Raw genomic sequence first — 20,000 nt, 5'->3', positions numbered from 1 at the left:
CATACCACCCTGAACACGCCCGATCTCGTCTGATCTCGGAAGCTAAGCAGGGTCGGGCCTGGTCAGTACTTGGGTGGGAGACCGCCTGGGAATACCAGGTGCTGTAAGCTTTTTCACTTCTCTTTACAAGCAGCAGAGGGCGCCGCTGCTTCTCCGGTGGAGACTTTGAAAATCAGAGCAGCTTGACTCTGGATGTTGAATTTCAGCATTTTTCTTTCTCCCACATTTTCAACGCTTTGTCCTGATGCTAGTGTGCTGTCACCAAAGAGTAACGGCCATTACTTCAGTTTGAATCACTTCTGCATGCTTTTGAAAAAAAGTTGAAAACTGACGTGTCGTTTCTGAGTGATGTATATCTTCACCATTCTTTCCACTGTATGCTGTCCAATAAACTTCAATAAAGGTTTCTTTTTTTCCCGAGTGAAATTGATCAGCTTCTAATTAGTTTATGATATAATGATATACACTTGTAACTCGTGATCTGCTCTTTAAAAAATATTTGAAAAGCATTGACATTGTGTGTACACCATTCTATTGATTTTCATCAGCGCCTGCCAGTGTCCAACGAAGAAGCAGCAGCGCCCTCCGCTGTTTGTAAAAGAGAAGCGAAAAAGCTTACAGCACCTGGTATTCCCAGGCTGTCTCCCATCCAAGTACTGACCAGGCCCGACCCTGCTTGGCTTCCGAGATCAGACGAGATCGGCCGTGTTCAGGGTGGTATGGCCGTAAGCAACATTTGCAGCAACAAAAAGGCCATTTAAAGATGCTGTAACACAAAGTTTTCGTATTCTGTCTATGAAGGTAGCAGCTGCAGATTGTCAGGAACACAAACAAATATTCTCACTATAATGACAAAAAGGGCCTTTGTTACAAACTCTGTCGTTGTTACATTGTTACAGGCTATGTTATAAAAATATTATTGGATTATTATCACTGATGTATTGCTGTGTAAGCAGCATTTTCAAGTATCATACTGCGCCATATTTTATGAAACAATCACGTTTTAAATGTCAAATCTAAATCTACAAAGTCGCAATAACAATCACAAACGTAGTGGAGTAAAAACTCCAATCTATCCCTGTAAAATCAAGTATAAAGTAGCATAAAATTGCAAAAAGCACCTCAAACCTGCATTCAAGCAGCTCAGTTACAATCTCACCTCTGTCATAGATAGTGTTTATCATTCATGTGGGGAAACTGTCACTGTAATCAGAGCTCCTTGCCCAGAACTTCTGGAAATATGCTAATGTCCCTATGGACAGAAATGCACACAGGCGTTCACGGTGGCAGTGATTGACATCTATAAAGGGCCGTTTTGTCACCAGTGCTGTTGCTTACGGCCATACCGCCCTGAACACGCCCGATCTCGTCACCAGTGCTGTTGCTTACGGCCATACCACCCTGAACACGTGTGAGCAGGGTTGTGTGCAGTTTGGCTGAGAGAGGGGAGAGAGAAGAGGAGACAGAGTGCTGGACAGTTCCATTTTTACGTTGAAAACTTTAGCTCAGTTTGAGTCCTTTTTCTGTTCTTTTTTTAGTGGAGGCATTTGTTTGCACCTCCCCCCTAGCACCTGTTGGTGGTAGGGGAGGATTGCTTTGTTGCTTTGTTTGTTTGATTGTTTGTTCCTCCATGATGGCTGCCAACGGCGGGAGCGCTGCTGAAAAGAACGGTGGACGTGGAGAAGCAGAGGAGGGGAGAAGAGGCATTAAGGAATACAGCAGGAGTTTGACAGTGATGGTGGTGGTGGAAGGCGAGGAGGAAGTCACAACAATGGAAATATTGAGATCCATAAAAGAAGACTGTGGAGTGGTGCTGGGATGCAGGGCACGAGGAACTGGCAAATTGGAGATCACTATGGAGTCGGCGGAGGGGAAGAGGAAAATCATGGACGGAATAAAGTGCAGGAATTCCAGAATAATGGGACGGGAAATGAACAGTAACGAGATGGTTGTCTCGTTTCTGCATCTGCCCGTCTACATCACAGACGCGCAGATACAAGGCCGGCTGCAGGAGTGGGGAGTTGGAGCGGCGTCGGAGATCAGGAGGAGAAAGTGGCCAGGAACGGATGTGGTGGATGGAACACGCTTCCTCAAAGTTAGATTTACGGACGAGGTGAGGTCTCTACCTTATTCCACACGTTTTCCCACAATAGAGGGAGTGGAACACTTCAGAGTAATACATGATCGGCAGGAGAGAGTTTGCCGTTTGTGTATAAAACCGGGTCATATTTACCGCGAGTGCCCCGAGCTGAAGTGCTTCAGATGCGGAGGGCAGGGGCATTACGCACGGGAGTGTGTGGACGAGGAAGAGGAGGGTGAGGCGGAGGAGACGGGAGCAGAGACGGCGAGGGACGAAGGAGGAGATGAGGGAAGAGAGAAAGTGGCGGAGGAGATGGAGGAGAAGGTGGAGGAGGTGGAGGTGGAGGAGGCTGAGGCGGACGCGGACGAGGAGAGCCAGCCAGCGAGCTTCACCGGGCGCACTGCGAAGGAGAGAAAAGGGCCGAAGCAGAAGGACAGCAGAAAGCCCGGTCTTGGCCGGGTGTTTGGAGTAGCGCATGGAGCAAAGGGATCGGTGAAAGGAGGAGGACAGAGGCTGGGAGACGAGGAGAGAGGACGAGGAGACCGGGGTTTTGAGCAGGACAAAGTGGAAGAAATGATGCTGGAAGGACAGGGGGGTGAGAAGAGGAAAGCCGAGACTCTGAGGAATGGAGAACAATGTGAAGAAGTAAAGAAGAAAGTGTAAGTAAGGCTGGCAGATTGCTATTTTGTGTTTGTTTTCTTTCTTTTTTATCTCATGGTCACAGTCTTGTCATTTAATGTGAATGGTTTGAGGGATATGGCGAAATTAGATAACATATTAAAGTTGCATAAAACTGACATTATGTGTTTCCAGGAAACTAACTGGGATGATGGAATTGTAGGAAAGGTGAGAGAGAGGTGGAAGGGGAGTATATATTACAGTAATGGGGCAGTTAATGCAAGAGGAGTGGCAATATTAGTGAAAACGGATAGAGTGGAGAATATAAGGCAGGTGTATAAGGATAGTAGAGGGAGGTTATTAAGTCTAGAATTTGATTATATGTGACCCGCTCTATCAAAATGAGTCGTAAGTCGCGGCAGCGCATTCTTGTAAAAACACGTTTTTTTATGAAAAAGTGTGTTTTGGGTTGTTTTGTTTTTTTATGCATTTCTGAATAAATAAAGTCTCAGCTTTAATACAAAGTAAGAATCAATGTAAAATTCAAATGATAAGTCTAGTTTTGAAGCTCTTAAACATAACGTTGTCGTAAAGTTTTTACCGGAAGTCTGCTGTATTGACTCGGCTCAATAGAGCTGGTTGACAGAGGAGATAACGGGCTTGACAAGATGAATTCACGTGAGGAAAACATCGCTCGACTTTTAAATTAAATTCATGTTAGAGGTGCTACATCTGACGACAACTGGACCGACTTAAATTCAGATTATTTCACCGCACCGGGTGATGAGGACAGCGGGTGCGCCGAGTCGGGTCGGACGCCCGGCTAACGCTAGGGGCTAGGCTAGCTCTCAATCCACTGATCAGGACGGAGAAAGAGAGTTGGAGGAAGGCGAGGAGGAAGATATTCCACTCATGGCTGAGCCGATGATGGCACGAAATGTCTCTGATTATAGTTATTAAATCAGGGCAGTGTTATAGAGACTGAGATCGCCCGGCCGGGAGTACCAGTGTAGCTGCAAACTGTACAACAGTCTCTACTCCGGAGGAGATGGAGAGAAGACTCGACCAGATGAAAGAAATGACTGATGGTAAGTTCTTATAGTTAAACTACACTATCCTTATTTTATCTGTTTGTTTTAAAGACTTTTAAATCACTATAGAGCAGGCTAAGAAGCATTAATAGCAGCTAATAATGTGTGTGTCAGTGTGTGTAGTCTATAGGTGTCTGTCTGTCTCATGTGTGTCTCTGAGGTGTCTGTCTGTCTCAGGTGTGTCTCTCAGGTGCCTGCGTGTCTCATGTGTGTCTCTCAGGTGTCTGTCTGTCTGTCTGTCTGTCTGTCTGTCTGTCTGTTTGTCTGTCTCATGTGTGTCTCTGAGGTGTCTGTCTGTCTCAGGTGTTTCTCTCAGGTGCCTGTGTGTCTCATGAGTGTCTCTGAGGTGTCTGTCTGTCTCATGTGTGTCTCTCAGGTGTCTGTGTGTCTCATGAGTGTCTCTGAGGTGTCTGTCTGTCTCATGTGTGTCTCTAAGGTGTCTGTCTGTCTCATGTGTGTCTCTCAGGTGTCTGTGTGTCTCTGAGGTGTCTGTGTGTCTCATGTGTGTCTCTGAGGTGTCTGTGTGTCTCATGTGTGTCTCTGAGGTGTCTGTCTGTCTCATGTGTGTCTCTCAGGTGTCTGTGTGTCTCAGGTGTGTCTCTGAGGTGTCTGTCTGTCTCAGGTATGTCTCTCAGGTGCCTGTCTCCTAGAAACTATTATTATTAAAAGGGAAATGTTGTGAAGTGTTTAATTCATTGAAAGAAGCGTTGTATCTGAACATAATCCAGGCAGCTGTTACCTCCTCACCACACCAGGTTTTATGAAAACAATATACAAATGTCATTTCTAGGAGACAGGGACAGGGACAGACAGGGTTGCTGTGAGAGACACAAAAGGTGAGGATATCATTTTAAATGGCAAAAGAAATAGCTTAACATATAGTAAAATTATATGTTGTATATTAATCTGATATCACATGGTGAATAGGCTATGTTAATGAATGTAGGGCTGTATTAATATGATAATGATCAGGCCTCATTTAACAATGATTCAACATGATTTAGCCAGCCTAAAATCTTTGAGATGACTTGATTTTTCACTTTATGCTTTTCACTTTATGTCATTTTGTAGATGAGAAACATCGGGATCTCCTTGAGAAGATCAGCTCCCACATGACCCTGTGAAAGGATACAGTGAGCTGCAGAAGAAGCCAGCAGAATGAGTACAGGCAACACATTTCATAGTCTTTCTATTATATCTATATTTCTATTATGTATTATTTTATATAATATTGTACATACATAATATGTACATAATATTTGTTCATATGCTACCCATTTTCTAGTATGGTTTTTTATTGTTTGGATATGGACTTGTAAGTTTGTGCATGTACCTGTGTGCACATGGCTCCATATTTAATATTTTTAATTATGTATTCTTCATATAATTATTATTATATTGAAATAAACATATATACTATATATTATATCATATGTACAGTATATTTTTTTATATTTTATAAATTTTATTCCATACATTTTGGATTCTTTTCTTCTAGCCCTATCTACTGTACTGCTTGTGGTCATACGCATGCACGTGGCCACGTGCACATCACGTGCTCGTGACTATGTGCACATGTATGCATGAAAGTATGTGTAGGCTACATTATGAAATGTTGGGTGTCACTTTTGACCAAAATATATTGTGTTCATTTAGACTTGAGTCTTAATAAATGTGTTTTAATCAATGCAAAAAATGGCTGAAAATGAATTCTTATCTTTAATGCCCTTTTTCTCAAAAGTAATGTTTCATGACAGTCGAACTTTGAAAGAGCATATCTCATTGAATATTTGGCGTAGAAAGATAATCTTGGTATTGCCATAAAGCTGAGACTTTCCTCTTTACAGTCAGATAGATAACTCAAAATGTGTTTCGGGTCAATGTGACTCATAATGATGGAGCAGGTCACATATAGATATGAGGTTTAGGTTGGTAAATGTATATATGCCGGTGATAGAAGGGGAAAAAAGGGGGGTTCTGGTTGAATTAAAGCCGCTGTGTGTGCTGAACTGCATAGTGGCAGGGGACTTCAACATTAAACTGACTAGGTTAGATGTAGGGAAAGATGTAGTATTTAGGTGGGAAAAGTCTAGGAAAATATTAGTTGAAATGATGGAGGAAGGGAAATTAGTAGATGTGTGGAGATATTGTAATTTGGACAGGAGGGAGTACTCAAGGAGGCAGATAAAGGAGGGGGAACTGAAGCAGTCTAGGATTGACTTATTGTTGGTTAAAGAGGACACTCTGAGTTATATAGAGGATACAAAGTATAAGTTCAACACTCTTAGTGACCATGCAGCATTACTGTTTAAGATAAGAGGTAGGGGTGGGGAGAGAGGTGGAGGACAGTGGATGTTAAATGCTAATATTATGGTAGATAAGCAATACAGCAAGCAGATTAGACAATTATTAGTGGAGAAACTTGACTGTATAAACAATATTTTAGAAGATAGCATAGATGTGGGGGAATGGTGGGAAGGGGTAAAAGAAGAGGTGAAGAGGATAAGTATAACATTTGCAAGAAAGCGGAATAAGGAAGAGAGGGAGAAAGAGAGGGTTCTTAGGGAGAAGCTAAATAGGGAACTGAGTAGAGCAGATGATGAGCCGGGGTATAATATAGAAGAGTTTTTGAGGGTCAGGGCACAATTAGCAAAGTTTGAGAGGGATAAGTGTAGGGGAGCAATTTTGAGGAGTAAGGCAAGATACACATTGGAGGGAGAGAGATGCACTGCATTCTTTTTGGGGCAGGAGAAGAGAAAACAAAGCAGGTCATATATATCTGAGGTAGTGGATAGAGCAGGTAAGACAGTTAATGATTATGTGGAAGTGTTAGAGACAGTATTAGAATATTTTACAGATTTGTTTAGGAGGGGGGAGATGGATGAGGGTAGTATGAATGAGGTGTTTGGTAATATTAATAAGCAGATAGGTAGAGATGATAGGGAAATGTGCGAGGGGGACATAACTGAGAGGGAGATACAGATGGCTATAGAGGGACTGCAAGGTGGGAAGAGTCCTGGGAGTGATGGGTTAGGGGGCGGGTTTTACAAAGTATATAGGAACTTGTTAGGGTCAATATTATTAAAAGTATATAAATATGTAGAGAGGAGTAAGAGACTGCCAAAGACTATGGGATTGGGGGTGGTAACATTAATATATAAGAACAAAGGGAGCAAATTAGATTTAGAAAACTATAGACCGATTAGTGTGTTGAATAATGATTATAAAATATTGGCTAGGGTTTTGGCCAACAGGATTAAGAATGTGGTAGGGGGAATAATAGAGCCTTCACAAAGCTACAGTATGCCAGGGAGGGATATAGCTGATACTATAAGTACCATAAGAGAGGTGATCAGATACATGAAGTATGACGGGAAGGGAGGGATAGTGCTTAGTTTGGATTTGAGTAAGGCATTTGACAGGGTGGAACATGACTATTTATTTGAGGTATTAAAGAGATTTGGTTTTGGGGAAAAGATAGTTGGGTGGATTAGATGTATATATGGGGAGGCCAGGAGTTGTGTGAAAGTTAATGGGGTGTTAACAGACAGCTTCAGAATAGAGAGGTCGGTAAGGCAGGGGTGCCCACTGAGTCCTCTGCTATATGCTCTTTCGGTAGAACCAATGGCCAGTATGATCAGAAATGATGCTGGGGTGAAGGGAATTTAGCTGGAGCAGGGGCAGACTGTTAAGATTAATAGTTATGCAGATGACACAACCATCACAGTGAGGGACAGAGAGAGTATAGAGAGGGTTATGGAGTTAATAGGGGTGTATGGGAAGGCAGCGGGGGCTAAGGTAAACGTAGGTAAGTCAGAGGTTATGTATATAGGGGATGTAGAGAGGTCTGGGTTAGATTTTAGGATTAGGGAGGATTGCATGAAGATGTTAGGGGTGTATTTGGGTGTAAGGGAGTCCGTCGGAAGGGATTTAACATGGACAGGGGTTTTGAATAAAATGAGGAGTGTGTGTGGGTTATGGAGGGAAAGAAGGTTGAAGTTGAAAGGTAAAGTAGTGGTCATAAATTCTCTAGTGATGTCTGTGTGTTTGTATGTGTTAAGAGTATTGGATATGCCAGAATGGGTTAAAAAAGATATTGAAAAAATCATTTTGGATTTCCTGTGGGAAGGGAAGGGGGTGAGGATCGGGTACAAAACCCTGATTGGGAAAATAAAACAAGGTGGGTTAAAGCTAGTGGATCTGGGAGCTAAACAATGCTGTGAGGATAAAAACTGTCATTAAATACCTATATGGGGAAGCTGAATATGGCTGGATGGTAGTTTTTCGACAGCAGTTGCAAAAGTTTGGGGGTATGGGTAACAGCTTCTTCTTGATGAAAAGCAAAAGAACCATGACTGAGGGGATGTCAGAAGTGTTTAAAGAGGCATTGCAAGCCTGGGGAAACTTCATCATAAACCTAAATTATGAATGTGAGAATCTGGAAGATATAATAAATCAACCTATATTCCTTAACAATAAAATAAGGCATAATAATAATGTATTGTATAACAAGTTGTTTTGGGATGCTGGTATTCGACAGGTAAAGGATGTAATGTATGAGGTAATACCAGGCTTTTTGAGGAATGAATGTATTTATGACAGTGTGTGTGAGGTGAAGGAAGAAGTAAGCAGGGTAGAAATCAATTGTTTTTACAACAAAATTAAAATGAGTATACCAGAAAGATGGAGGATAATAATAAACACAAAAATTGTAAAAAAACAAACAAGTGAAATGCCAGGATTATATGTAGTGAGGGAGAGCTGGAAGAAGAGACTGAAAGAGCTGACTGTTAAAAACATATATGCCATCTCGATAGAGGAGGAGTTTAAGGCCCCAGCGGCTGAAAGAGTATGGGGTGAGGTATTCCCCCAGTTAGAAAAGAAAAACATATGGTCTAGTCTAAATGTAACATATAATAGTTTAGAATGCGAAAATAATGACTTTATGCTGCGACACAATAGAGTGTACACAAAAGTGTTTTTGCATAAAATAAATAATGATATAAGTGGGGAATGTGATGTGTGTAACTGTGGCCATGAGACTTTTTTGCATTACTTTTTGGATTGTAGGGAGTTGCAAGGGTTTTTTGTTTATTTGAAGCAATTGCTGGCCAAACGATGTAAACTTGACAGAAACATTTTGGTAGACTGGAGGACTGTCTTTTTGTTTGGTGTCCCATATAAAAAGAATGGGGCAAATCTGGCTTTACTGAATTTCATTTTGAGCCACGCTCGGCGTGCAGTCGTTTTAAGAAGAAACTATGCATATTTTGAAAAGAAAAAGGTGAATATTAAAGCCATATTTGAAATGATTGTAAAAAGGGATGTCAATTTGATTTATAAGTATGGTGATGTAGAGGCAGAGAATTTTTTTGTTGGAGATAACACTTTGATTAGCATGGGTAAAAAAGGGGATTTGTGTTTTCATTTCAAGTTGGCATAGTTATACTGTTGATGTTTTTTTTGTTTTTTTTGTATATGCTGATAGTTTACATGCCTCATTTGTTATGTTTTTTTCTTGGTTAATTGTTAACCGGGAATGCATTTGGTTGTAAATGTCATAATTTATAATAAAAAGATAAAAAAAAAAGAACACGCCCGATCTCGTCTGATCTCGGAAGCTAAACAGGGTCGGGCCTGGTCAGTACTTGGATGGGAGACCGCCTGGGAATACCAGGTTCTGTAAACTTTTTCACTTCTCTTTACAAGCAGCAGAGGGCGCCGCTGCTTCTCCGGTGGAGACTTTGAAAATCAGAGCAGCTTGTCTCTGGATGTTGAATTTCAGCATTTTTCTTTCTCCCACATTTTCAAAGCTTTGTCCTGATGCTAGTGTGCTGTCACCAAAGAGTAACGGCCATTACTTAAGTTTGAATCACTTCTGCATGCTTTTGAAAAAAAGTTGAAAACTGACGTGTCGTTTCTGAGTGATGTATATCTTCACCATTCTCTCCACCGGAGAAGCAGCAACGCTTGTAAAGAGAAGTGAAAAATCTTACAGCACTTGGTATTCCCAGGCAGTCTCCCATCCAAGTACTGACCAGGCCCGACCCTGCTTAGCTTCCGAAATCAGACGGGATCGGGCGTGTTCTTTTTTTTTTTTTTTTTTTTTTATCTTTTTATTATAAATTATGACATTTTACAATCAAATGCATTCCCGGTTAACAATTAACCAAGAAAAGAAAAGACATAACAAATGAGGCATGTAAACTATCAGTTCATACAACACAACTAAAAACCTTCAACGGTATAACTATGCCAACTTAAAATGAAAACACAAATCCCCTTTTTTACCCATGCTAATCAAAGTGTTATCTCCAACAAAAAAATTCTCTGCCTCTACATCACCATACTTATAAATCAAATTGACATCCCTTTTTACAATCATTTCAAATATGGCTTTAATATTCACCTTTTTCTTTTCAAAAAATGCATAGTTTCTTCTTAGAACGACTGCACGCCGAGCGTGGCTCAAAATAAAATTCAGTAAAGCCCGATTTGCCCCATTCTTCTTATATGGGAAACCAAACAAAAAAACAGTCCTCCAGTCTTTCAAACTGTTTTTGTCAAGTTTACATCGTTCGGCTAGCAATTGCTTCAAATAAACAAAAAAACCTTGCAACTCCCTACAATCCAAAAAGTAATGCAAAAAAGTCTCATGGCCACAGTTACATACATCACATTCCCCACTTATCTCATTATTTATTTTATGCAAAACCACTTTTGTGTATACTCTGTTGTGTCGCAGCATAAAGTCATTATTTTCGCATTCTAAACTATTATATGTTACATTTAGACTAGCCCATATGTTTTTCTTTTCTAACTGGGGGAACACCTCACCCCATACTCCCTCAGCCGCTGGGGCCTTAAACTCCTCCTCTATCGAGATGGCATATATGTTTTTAACAGTCAGCTCTTTCAGTCTCTTCTTCCAGCTCTCTCTCACTACATATAATCCCGGTATTTCATTTGTTTGCTTTTTTACAATTTTTGTGTTTATTATTATCCTCCATCTTTCTGGTATACTCACTTTAATTTTGTTATAAAAACAATTAATTTCTGCCCTGCTTACTTCTTCCTTCACCTCACACACACTGTCATAAATACATTCATTCCTCAAAAAACCTGGTATTACCTCATACATTACATCCTTAACCTGTCGAATACCAGCATCCCAAAACAACTTGTTATACAATACATTATTATCATACCTTATTTTATTGTTAAGAAATATAGGTTGATTTATTATATCTTCCAGATTCTCACATTCATAATTTAGGTTTTTGATGAAGTTTCCCCAAGCTTGCAATGCCTCTTTAAACACTTCTGACATCCCCTCAGTCATGGTTCTTTTGCTTTTCATCAAGAAGAAGCTGTTACCCATACCCCCAAACTTTTGCAACTGCTGTCGAAAAACTACCATCCAGCCATATTCAGCTTCCCCATATAGGTATTTAATGACAGTTTTTATCCTCACAGCATTGTGTTTAGCTCCCAGATCCACTAGCTTTAACCCACCTTGTTTTATTTTCCCAATCAGGGTTTTGTACCCGATCCTCACCCCCTTCCCTTCCCACAGGAAATCCACAATGATTTTTTCAATATCTTTTTTAACCCATTCTGGCATATCCAATACTCTTAACACATACACACACAGAGACATCACGAGAGAATTTATGACCACTACTTTACCTTTCAACTTCAACCTTCTTTCCCTCCATAACCCACACACACTCCTCATTTTATTCAAAACCCCTGTCCATGTTAAATCCCTTCCGACGGACTCCCTTACACCCAAATACACCCCTAACATCTTCATGCAATCCTCCCTAATCCTAAAATCTAACCCAGACCTCTCTACATCCCCTATATACATAACCTCTGACTTACCTACGTTTACCTTAGCCCCCGCTGCCTTCCCATACACCCCTATTAACTCCATAACCCTCTCTATACTCTCTCTGTCCCTCACTGTGATGGTTGTGTCATCTGCATAACTATTAATCTTAATAGTCTGCCCCTGCTCCAGCTCAATTCCCTTCACCCCCGCATCATTCCTGATCATACTTGCCATTGGCTCTACCGAAAGAGCATATAGCAGAGGACTCAGCGGGCACCCCTGCCTTACCGACCTCTCTATTCTAAAGCTGTCTGTTAACACCCCATTAACTTTCACACAACTCCTGGCCTCCCCATATATACATCTAATCCACCCAACTATCTTTTCCCCAAACCCAAATCTCTTTAATACCTCAAATAAATAGTCATGTTCCACCCTGTCAAATGCCTTACTCAAATCCAAACTAAGCACTATCCCTCCCTTCCCGTCATCCTTCATGTATCTGATCACCTCTCTTATGGTGCTTATACTATCCGCTATATCCCTCCCTGGTATACTGTAGCTTTGTGAAGGCTCTATTATTCCCCCTACCACCTTCTTAATCCTGTTCGCCAAAACCCTAGTCAATATTTTATAATCATTATTCAACACACTAATCGGTCTATAGTTTTCTAAATCTAATTTGCTCCCTTTGTTCTTATATATTAATGTTACCACCCCCAATCCCATAGTCTTTGGCAGTCTCTTACTCCTCTCTACATATTTATATACTTTTAATAATATTGGCCCTAACAAGTCCCTATATACTTTGTAAAACTCGCCCCCTAACCCATCACTCCCTGGACTCTTCCCACCTTGCAGTCCCTCTATAGCCGTCTGTATTTCCCTCTCAGTTATGTCCCCCTCGCACATTTCCCTATCATCTCTACCTATCTGCTTATTAATATTACCAAACACCTCATTCATACTACCCTCCTCCCTCTCCCCCCTCCTAAACAACTCTGTAAAATATTCTAACACTATCTCTAACACTTCCACATAATCATTAACTGTCTTACCTGCTCTATCCACTACCTCAGATATATATGACCTGCTTTGTTTTCTCTTCTCCTGCCCCAAAAAGAATGCAGTGCATCTCTCTCCCTCCAGTGTGTATCTTGCCTTACTCCTCAAAATTGCTCCCCTACACTTATCCCTCTCAAACTTTGCTAATTGTGCTCTGACCCTCAAAAACTCTTCTATATTGTACCCCGGCTCATCATCTGCTCTACTCAGTTCCCTATTTAGCTTCTCCCTAAGAACCCTCTCTTTCTCCCTCTCTTCCTTATTCCGCTTTCTTGCAAATGTTATACTTATCCTCTTCACCTCTTCTTTTACCCCTTCCCACCATTCCCCCACATCTATGCTATCTTCTAAAATATTGTTTATACAGTCAAGTTTCTCCACTAATAATTGTCTAATCTGCTTGCTGTATTGCTTATCTACCATACTATTAGCATTTAACATCCACTGTCCTCCACCTCTCTCCCCACCCCTACCTCTTATCTTAAACAGTAATGCTGCATGGTCACTAAGAGTGTTGAACTTATACTTTGTATCCTCTATATAACTCAGAGTGTCCTCTTTAACCAACAATAAGTCAATCCTAGACTGCTTCAGTTCCCCCTCCTTTACCTGCCTCCTTGAGTACTCCCTCCTGTCCAAATTATAATATCTCCACACATCTACTAATTTCCCTTCCTCCATCATTTCAACTAATATTTTCCTAGACTTTTCCCACCTAAATACTACATCTTTCCCTACATCTAACCTAGTCAGTTTAATGTTGAAGTCCCCTGCCACTATGCAGTTCAGCACACACAGCGGCTTTAATTCAACCAGAACCCCCCTTTTTTCCCCTTCTATCACCGGCATATATACATTTACCAACCTAAACCTCATATCTATATAATCAAATTCTAGACTTAATAACCTCCCTCTACTATCCTTATACACCTGCCTTATATTCTCCACTCTATCCGTTTTCACTAATATTGCCACTCCTCTTGCATTAACTGCCCCATTACTGTAATATATACTCCCCTTCCACCTCTCTCTCACCTTTCCTACAATTCCATCATCCCAGTTAGTTTCCTGGAAACACATAATGTCAGTTTTATGCAACTTTAATATGTTATCTAATTTCGCCATATCCCTCAAACCATTCACATTTAATGACAAGACTGTGACCATGAGATAAAAAAGAAAGAAAACAAACACAAAATAGCAATCTGCCAGCCTTACTTACACTTTCTTCTTTACTTCTTCACATTGTTCTCCATTCCTCAGAGTATCGGCTTTCCTCTTCTCACCCCCCTGTCCTTCCAGCATCATTTCTTCCACTTTGTCCTGCTCAAAACCCCGGTCTCCTCGTCCTCTCTCCTCGTCTCCCAGCCTCTGTCCTCCTCCTTTCACCGATCCCTTTGCTCCATGCGCTACTCCAAACACCCGGCCAAGACCGGGCTTTCTGCTGTCCTTCTGCTTCGGCCCTTTTCTCTCCTTCGCAGTGCGCCCGGTGAAGCTCGCTGGCTGGCTCTCCTCGTCCGCGTCCGCCTCAGCCTCCTCCACCTCCACCTCCTCCACCTTCTCCTCCATCTCCTCCGCCACTTTCTCTCTTCCCTCATCTCCTCCTTCGTCCCTCGCCGTCTCTGCTCCCGTCTCCTCCGCCTCTCCCTCCTCTTCCTCATCCACACACTCCCGTGCGTAATGCCCCTGCCCTCCGCATCTGAAGCACTTCAGCTCGGGGCACTCGCGGTAAATATGACCCGGTTTTATACACAAACGGCAAACTCTCTCCTGCCGATCATGTATTACTCTGAAGTGTTCCACTCCCTCTATTGTGGGAAAACGTGTGGAATAAGGTAGAGACCTCACCTCGTCCGTAAATCTTACTTTGAGGAAGCGTGTTCCATCCACCACATCCGTTCCTGGCCACTTTCTCCTCCTGATCTCCGACGCCGCTCCCACTCCCCACTCCTGCAGCCGGCCTTGTATCTGCGCGTCTGTGATGTAGACGGGCAGATGCAGAAACGAGACAACCATCTCGTTACTGTTCATTTCCCGTCCCATTATTCTGGAATTCCTGCACTTTATTCCGTCCATGATTTTCCTCTTCCCCTCCGCCGACTCCATAGTGATCTCCAATTTGCCAGTTCCTCGTGCCCTGCATCCCAGCACCACTCCACAGTCTTCTTTTATGGATCTCAATATTTCCATTGTTGTGACTTCCTCCTCGCCTTCCACCACCACCATCACTGTCAAACTCCTGCTGTATTCCTTAATGCCTCTGCTCCCCTCCTCTGCTTCTCCACGTCCACCGTTCTTTTCAGCAGCGCTCCCGCCGTTGGCAGCCATCATGGAGGAACAAACAATCAACCAAACAAAGCAACAAAGCAATCCTCCCCTACCACCAACAGGTGCTAGGGGGGAGGTGCAATCAAATGCCTCCACTAAAAAAAGAACAGAAAAAGGACTCAAACTGAGCTAAAGTTTTCAACGTAAAAATGGAACTGTCCAGCACTCTGTCTCCTCTTCTCTCTCCACTCTCTCAGCCAAACTGCACACAACCCTGCTCACACGTGTTCAGGGTGGTATGGCCGTAAGCAACAACACTAGTGACAAAACGGCCCTTTATAGATGTCAATCACTGCCACCGTGAACGCCTGTGTGCATTTCTGTCCATAAGGACATTAGCATATTTCCAGAAGTTCTGGACAAGGAGCTCTGATTACAGTGACACAGTTTCCCGACATGAATGATAAACACTATCTATGACAGAGGTGAGATTGTAACTGAGCTGCATGAATGCAGGTTTGAGGTGCTTTTTGCAATTTTATGCTACTTTATACTTTATTTTAAAGGGATAGATTCGAGTTTTTACTCCACTATGTTTGTGATTGTTATTGCCACTTTGGACATTCAGATTTTACATTTAAAACTTGATTGTTTCATAAGATATGGCGCAGAATGATACTTGAAATTGCTACTTACACAGTGATGCATCAGTGACAATAATCCAATAATAGTTTTTCTAACATAGCCTGAAAATTGTAACAATGACAGAGTTTGTTACAAAAGCAATTTTGGTAATCATAATGAGAATATTTGTTTGCGTTCCCGACAATCTGCAGCTCCTACCTGTATAGACAGAATAAGAAAAATATGGAGTTACGGCATCTTTGAAGCGGCCTTTTGTAGGAAAAACTGTTTCTTACACGCCAGCTCTCGTCTGATCTCGGAAGCTAAGCATTGTCAGGCCTAGTCAGTACTTGGATGGGAGACTGCCTGGGAATACCAGGTGCTGTAAGCCTTTTTCACTACTCTTTACAAACAGCAGAGGGTGCTGCTGATTCTTCAGTGGACACAGACAGGCACACATGGAAATCAATAGAATGATGTGCACAGAATGTAAATGCTCATGATCAATGTTTTTCAATTATTTTTTAAAGAGTAGATCATTTGTTACAGGTATAGCTATGACAGATAGAAGTCCAGTTAAATGAATGCTTTCTAAATTCCTAAACTCCCTGATCATTTCCTTCAAATGGTGGAAGGCCAAAGATTTCTCCGAGGGTTAAGCCAATTTTCTGTGCCTCTGTCCTCACAGATCCATACACGTGCAAGACATCTGGCTGGGTTACAGTAGTGGTGTTACTGGGTAGCAAGGCAGGTAAAATAAAGGGTAACAGTGTCAATATTGCAATGAAATTAGCTATGGTATCACTTCATCCTTTTAAATGATGATGTGCTTACAAAACCAAAAATACCTTGCAAAATGACAATGTGAAAAGTTTCCAAATGTAGAGTACGTATTATTATGCATATAAGGTACTGTACATTATTAGTGAAAAATTATCAAATATAAAATCCAAAGACAAGCTGCTCTGATTTTCAAAGTCTCCACCTGAGAAGCATCGCCGGCCACGGCTGTTTGTAAAGAGAAGTGAAAAAGCTTACAGCACCTGGGATTCCCAGGCGGTCTTCCATCCAAGTACTGACCAGGCCCGACCCTGCTTAGCTTCCGAGATCAGACGAGATCGGGCGTGTTCAGGGTGGTATGGCTGTAAGCCATGAGAACCGTAACAAAACGGCCCTTTGTAGATGTCTATCATCGCCACCGTTAACGCCTGTGTGCATTTCTGTCCGTAGGGACATTAACATATTTGTAAGAGTTATGGGCAAGGAGCCCTGATTACAAGTGATACAGTTCCACCCACATGAATGATAAACACTGTCAATTACAGAGGTGAGAATGTAAATAAGCTGCTTGAGTGCAGGCTTGACGTGCATTTTTTCTTTTATGTCACTTTATACTTCATTGCAGAGGGAAATATTGTACTTTTTACTCCACTACATTTGTGATTGTTATTGCCACTTTGGACATTCAGATTTTACATTTAAAACTTGATTGTTTCATAACATATGGTGCAGAATGATACTTGAAATTGCTACTTACACAGTGATGCATCAGTGACAATAATCCAATAATAGTTTTTCTAACATAGCCTGAAAAATGTAACAATGACAGAGTTTGTTACAAAGGCAATTTTGGTAATCATAATGAGAATATTTGTTTGCGTTCCCGACAATCTGCAGCTCCTACCTGTATAGACAGAATAAGAAAAACATGGAGTTACGGCATCTTTGAAGGGGCCTTTTGTAGGAAAAACTGTTGCTTACGGCCATACCACCCTGAACACACCCGCTCTCGTCTGACCTCGGAAGCTAAGCAGGGTCGGGCCTGGGGTCTCATTTAGAAAACAGTGCGTAGGATCCATACTAAAAATTTACGTGCGCACAAAAGCCGAAAATGGCGTACGCCAAAAAAAAATCTGATTTATAAACCGTGCGTACGCACATCTGCACGCAATGTTCCCTTTATAAATCACACTCCACCTGGAAATGTGCGCATGTGGATCCGCCTCATATTCCGCCCTCTACACGCCCACATTCAACCATAAATGGTCCATGCAAAACACCTAATTAATGTTTCTGCATGTGAATGAGCCTGTTTGATCTTTACGGTAAATCATGGCAACTACCGAGAGGAAGACCGAGAAAAGGAGTTTTTCTGACACAGAGATCAAGGGTGCTTGTAGTTGAGGAGGTCTCTGAACACTCGTTCCCTCTTAATTCTGTTATACACGTCATTTAGTCCTCAGTGCCTGTATATCCACCAGCACCATGCAGCATGTTACCAGTGTCACTGCAGTGTTTATATCTTTACAGCAATCAACTTCATTGATTCACAACTTGCCAAAATGATCAAGACAATCAGTAAAATCCACCACGTTGGATATCATTAGAAGAAAGAAGTTTAACAGGTGAACACAATTTATTTATTATTTAAGTTTTTATAGTGAACTTGTCCTGTATTATGATTAGGACTGATAATGATAATGAGGATATGGAGAGTAACGATTGTGTGAAAGCTGTCACTGGCTTTATTTCCACACTTTGTTAATTTACACAATCCATACTGGTGAAGATGTGCTGGGTGGAGGTGACTGGAGGAGGCAGAGTGGCGCACCGCGGTGGCGCACTGGAGACAGTCTGATAGTTGCATCGGATAGCCGTTTTCATTTTGTCTATATGTATACTGTATCTGTCCCTATCTAATAAACCATAAATAAATTAATACATCATGTCATCACTGCAGCGATTTTACACAACAACTTTATGAAAACGAATATGGTACTCGGTGATATCTGCACACTATTAGAAGATATTATTAAAACTATTGGCGCTCTGTTCTGCCATTCTTTAATGCTATTTGATATAATCTTGGATTTCTACAACCGATGATGAGGATTTCAACAGCTGCTCCACAGCTGACTGCGAGTGTCGGTAGTCCGACCCTCTCCTCTGAGCTCCGGAGGTGGAGGGACAGTGATGGTGAGACAGCGCTGATGAGATATTGAGCAGAATTTGATTTGAGTTGGCTGATATATTTTACATTTGTAAGGTGCTTGTAGAATAGTTATGGCTCAATAGCACAAATAACACTTCTTTTAAATGTTTATGATAAAGTGGATATAAGTATGAAGAGAAGTTAAATGTGTGAGAGGCATCATTATACGTATAATGACATGTAATGTCTACAGTCTGGCTTCAATTCACCACCTCACCATCTGCGTCTCCAGTTTCCCCTGCCTCGGTGCCTCCATAATGTGCGTACGCATGGGTCAAAGTTTCCGTACCGGTGCGCACATTCTCCCGTCAAGTTTGTTTTTATAGATCACAACTATTGCGTGGGAAGTGGCGTACACACATTTCAGGCCCCGTTTTGTGCATACGCAACGGTTATAAATGAGACCCCAGGTCAGTACTTGGATGGGAGACTGCCTGGGAATACCAGGTGCTGTAAGCTTTTTTCACTACTCTTTACAAACAGCAGAGGGTGCTGCTGATTCTTCAGTGGACACAGACAGGCGCACATGGAAATCAATAGAATGATGTGCACAGAATGTAAATGCTCATGATCAATGGTTTTCAATTATTTTTTAAAGAGTAGATCATTTGTTACAGGTATAGCTATGACAGATAGAAGTCCAGTTAAATGAATGCTTTCTAAATTCCTAAACTCCCTGATCATTTCCTTACAAACATTTACTAATATTGTGTTGCTGCAATTGTCAAATGCTGGAAAGCCAAAGATTTCTCCGCTGGTTAAGCCAATTTTTTGTGCCTCTGTCCTCACAGATCGATACACGTGCAAGACATCTGGCTGGGTTACAGTAGTGGTGTTACTGGGTAGCAAGGCAGGTAAAATAAAGGGTAACAGTGTCGATATTGCAATGAAATTAGCTATGGTATCACTTCATCCTTTTAAATGATGATGTGCTTACAAAACCAAAAATACCTTGCGAAATGACAATGTGAAAAGTTTCCAAATGTAGAGTACGTATTATTATGCATATAAGGTACTGTACATTATTAGTGAAAAATGATCAAATATAACATCCAGAGACAAGCTGCTCTGATTTTCAAAGTCTCCACCTGAGAAGCATCGCCGGCCACGGCTGTTTGTAAAGAGAAGTGAAAAAAGCTTACAGCACCTGGGATTCCCAGGCGGTCTCCCATCCAAGTACTGACCAGGCCCAACCCGGCTTAGCTTCCGAGATCAGATGAGATCGGGCGTGTTCAGGGTGGTATGGCCGTAAGCCATGGGAACTGTTACAAAACGGCCCTTTGTAGATGTCTATCATCGCCACCGTTAACGCCTGTGTGCATTTCTGTCCGTAGGGACATTAACATATTTGTAAGAGTTATGGGCAAGGAGCTCTGATTACAAGTGATACAGTTCCCCCCACATGAATGATAAACACTGTCAATT

The 20,000-nt window shown here is 41.7% G+C and overlaps 4 non-coding genes across 4 annotated transcripts in view; 1 reads left to right on the top strand and 3 right to left on the bottom strand.

Moving 5' to 3' along the window:
• The window catches only part of LOC141770235 (5S ribosomal RNA), a 119-nt gene extending 9 nt beyond the window's left edge, over positions 1 to 110 (top strand). Inside the window, exon 1 of the ribosomal RNA XR_012594473.1 lies at positions 1 to 110. This exon is cut by the window's left edge and continues 9 nt beyond it. This is a non-coding gene — a ribosomal RNA (5S ribosomal RNA).
• Positions 111 to 612: 502 nt separating this feature from the next.
• LOC141770260 (5S ribosomal RNA) lies at positions 613 to 731 on the bottom strand. The gene has a single exon (XR_012594498.1). It is a non-coding gene; the product is annotated as a 5S ribosomal RNA (ribosomal RNA).
• Positions 732 to 16,614: 15,883 nt separating this feature from the next.
• Positions 16,615 to 16,733, bottom strand: LOC141770313 (5S ribosomal RNA). Its single transcript, XR_012594538.1, has one exon. It is a non-coding gene; the product is annotated as a 5S ribosomal RNA (ribosomal RNA).
• Positions 16,734 to 19,710: 2,977 nt separating this feature from the next.
• LOC141770309 (5S ribosomal RNA) lies at positions 19,711 to 19,829 on the bottom strand. The gene has a single exon (XR_012594534.1). It is a non-coding gene; the product is annotated as a 5S ribosomal RNA (ribosomal RNA).
• Positions 19,830 to 20,000: the final 171 nt, after the last annotated feature.

This window comes from Sebastes fasciatus, chromosome 6 (assembly GCF_043250625.1).
Source record: "Sebastes fasciatus isolate fSebFas1 chromosome 6, fSebFas1.pri, whole genome shotgun sequence".
NCBI lineage: Eukaryota > Metazoa > Chordata > Actinopteri > Perciformes > Sebastidae > Sebastes > Sebastes fasciatus.
This window is presented reverse-complemented; position numbering and strand designations above follow the sequence as displayed.